The sequence below is a fragment of the Echinops telfairi genome, unplaced genomic scaffold, assembly GCF_000313985.2.
Source record: "Echinops telfairi isolate 266 unplaced genomic scaffold, ASM31398v2 ScPeMD7_18;HRSCAF=68, whole genome shotgun sequence".
Taxonomy (NCBI): domain Eukaryota; kingdom Metazoa; phylum Chordata; class Mammalia; order Afrosoricida; family Tenrecidae; genus Echinops; species Echinops telfairi.
Window position 1 is genome coordinate 1,640,756 of NW_022103915.1, and position 3,724 is coordinate 1,644,479.

Consider the following 3,724-nt stretch of genomic DNA (forward strand, 5'->3'; position numbering starts at 1 on the left):
GGCAAAAGGTGGGAACACCCCAATGGACACGCAAAGTGGGACACAAACTCTCAGAACAGCTTATTAATAAAAATGTATCCAAATGTGAAACGATTTCCCAGTTACGGCCGTGCTATAGGTCTGTACATTTCCACCAGGGGTGTTTCTACCTGCTAATCCTTGCCTGAGGAATTCTGCACCCTTTCATTTAGGCTGTTCACTCGGGGTGACCCTGCTGGCATCCGACACACCAGTGACATAGCTCCCAGCATCACAGTAACACACAAGCCGCCGCCGCAGGACGACCAACTGACAGACAAGTGGTGCAAAACATACAAAAACAGGAAACAAAACCTCACAACAATAACAAGATAAAATGGGGGGGAAGCTCAATTGAAAAGAAATCAGAAAGAAAAAAAACTAGAATGAATTAAAAATGGGTCAAAAAGGAGAACAAACAAGAAGCTGTTAAATTTTAACCTAATGACTCCTGCGTTCATGCACTTTCCAGTGCACTGCCTGATTCCTGGTCAGAGGGAGTTATTCCATGGGGCACCCTGCCGATGGATTTGGGGCTTCCACTGTCACCCACAGCTTTCTGCAGACAAGGTGATTGGAATTTAAGCTCTGATCCTGTTCTCTCCTCCAGTCTTGCACTTTATTACCCACAACCCTTGGATCACGCTGGCTGGTGTATTTCTTTTACACTGGATCTTTGCCAAAAGACCAGCGGGTCGCCAGGTCTCACCCATGCTGTCAGCGGCTGTGCGTGATGGGCGTCCCACCACCAGCTCCTCAGATGCTGCAGCCCCCCACCCCCACCCCGCAGCAGATCTGAGGTGGGCAGGGTGGGGGGATGCAGGAAGAAGAGTGGACACGAGGGGGTGGGACAGGGACAGTTGAGGTCTCAGAGTAGCAGGGTCCACCCTTTCTACTTATCTGTGTCCCCCACTTCTCCGCAGCCAGGAGAGAAGTTTATGGGGGTCAGGGTTCCTGAGAGCTTCCCAGTGGCCACTAACCTGACATCCTTCCATTTTTTCCCTGGAGTCCCAGTCTGCCTCAGTGCCCCCCACGCCCCCCCCCAATGCTGTAGACTCCACCAGGGGCTAGATGCAGGCAGGAAGGGGTAGTAAAGAGAGGTCAGCGCAGGAACAGCAGGGAGGCCGGCGTAGAGGCAGGCTGCGCTTACTTCTGTGTGTGCTCCCGGGTGCCTCCGAAGGACAATCCCAGGACAGCCTATTGTCCCCATTCTCGGGGCTCGCTGCCTTTTGGGGGGAAGAAAGTCCACAAGCGTCTCCACAGGGGCCTGGGGAAGGCGTGAGACTTGGGCCACAGGAGGGCTGCGTTGGCCTGCAGACTGTGCCTGTACCTTGGGAAGGACAAGCCGGGCCTTGCATCACCCTGCAGCCCCCCCTCTGCTGACCCTGGAGGGCCCTGGTAGGATGCCACCCCGCCCCTCACAGGTTGCCCCTCTCCTTCAGCAGGCCTGGTCCACAGTCACAGCTCAGCCCTCTCCCCTGGGGCTGGAGGCCCTCGGGCTGTGGGCTTCCTTCCTCTTGGCTGTCAGGCAGGGTTCCAGACGTGTGCTTGTTAGCTGGCAAAACGACTGGCTCGCAGCTCAGCCTGTAAACTATGAAGCCCACCCCTGCTGCTGCCCCGGCTCCTCTCTGACCAGCCCAGGGACTCCTGTCCAGTGCTGCACCTTGCTGCCATCTGACCAGGGGTGCGGAGTGCTGAGGGGACCGAGCGCCAGGGATGCCAGGTGGGAGTGATGTGCAGTTGGGGGATTCCCGGTGCACAGGACGTGGGTAGGTCTTCCCTGAGGCAAGACGAGACAAAGAGAGGGCCCAGGGTTGGGCAAGAGACCTGTCTGGGGGGTTGGGGGTGGGTGCTGCCTTTCCTCCCAGCTTGCAGGTTTTCTGAAACAACTTCTAGGTTCAAGGCCACCAGGTCCTTAGAAGAAGGCGTGGCCAAGGGGCTAGGTCTGCTCCAGGTGAGCATTGCACTTACTTTTGCCCACAGCCAGGATGGGGACTCAGGTGGGTGGGCCCTGCCCTGCCCCTGCCCTGCCCCTGCCCATAGATGATACTTAGGGGTGTGGGAAGCTGAGAACAGGGAAGCGAGTGTATGCGGACAAATTCTCTACAGTCATATTTTACAGAGCGTCTGGGAGGCTGAGAGCCTCGTGCAGGGAGGCCTTCACGTTCGTGGGGTGGAGATGCGTCCCAGTCACATTCTCATAAGTACAAGTTGTCCCCCACAATGTCCCCCTTCCCCCCATGATAATGCCATTTTTAAGGTGCTGCTTGTAAGCATATAGTTGTGACTACACCCTTGAAGGTTATCTGCTTGAAGGCTATTGGCTTGAAGGCTGTCTGCCATTGAGGGATCAGACCCTATTGTCTGTCCCACCCTAAGTACGGCCCACTCCCTTCTGCCTTCCCATAAGAATCATAGCTTGTTCCCCTGGAGAAGAGTTCAGGGACACCCAAGACCAAGTCAGCTCAGAGACAAAGGTTAAGTAGCCATCTTGACTCCAGGACACGCCCATCTTGGTAGGTATGTGCCTTCCTGTCACGTGTGTGCCTATAACCTGTCCCCTTCCTGTTAGGTTATGCCCGTAAAGCGACCCCTACTGTTGCATGTATGCATGATGTGGCTTGCATGCCCAAGATTATGCGAGCCCGTTAAGAGAATACATCACTCACTCTGGTTCTGGTCGCTTTGGGAGAGGTGGGCACGTGCCTATCTTGCCCGTCATTTCTTCAATTTACCCCTCAATTACTCAAGAGCCCCCAAGGACCCATTTGGTGGTGGAGGCTGGCCCCCCACGTACGCGTTCAAAAGTGATGTAGCAAAATCCATCTGATGCAATAATCCCACTTCTAGAAACAGAGAAGCTTGGCTCCAAACCCAACTTTAAAACATCTTCAACCAGAGGAGGGGGGGTAATCTCGAGGAGGCACAGATTCAGACAGGTCTGAATCCAGGGCCTATTGATTCCGTCAGACCTCGCTGCTGCCCTGTTGGGGCAGCTGTGCTGACAAGGGTCAGGCTCAGAGTCTCTGCCTCTGAGTGTGGCCTCTGGGGTCACACAGACCAGCTCCGGCTTGCTCCATGGGAAGAATGGGCTCAGACCCTGAGCCTTGAGCAGGACCACAGCCATTTTGATTTGAGCCATCAACTGTGTCTGCTACCGTGTGTGCTGACCATTCCGAGGGTTTCTGGAGTGAGGAGGTGCCACTGACAGGAGCTGTCAGCTGTAGAGAAGGGCCATGACAGTCCACCTGCATGGACACTTGTCATTAGTGTTGCTAAAGCAAGCAGAGGAGCCTTGGTGGTGTAGTGGTTACTTGTTGGGCTGCAATGATCAAGGTCTGGAGTTCGAAACTACCAGCCGCTCCTTGGAACAAAGACGAGGGGTTCTACTCCTGTAAAGAGTTACCGTCTTGGAAAGGCACAAGAGTCCGATAGGGCTGCTGTGAGTCTGGGTTTTAAGAAGCAAGCAGTGTATCACATGGGCCGGTGGGGTGATTTCAGCACCCCTGCTCTCTGCCCACTGCCATGGTCATTGGATGGCCTAACATAGTGGGTGAGAAAATGAATCGCAGGCACCACATACAGCCCCAGACGCTTCCTTCTGGGAGTCCACCTGTGTTAGACAGGGTTCTCTAGAGAGATAAAACCAAATTCCTGATAATATAATATATTTATTTATAGAGATAATTAGATATATAACGAGAAA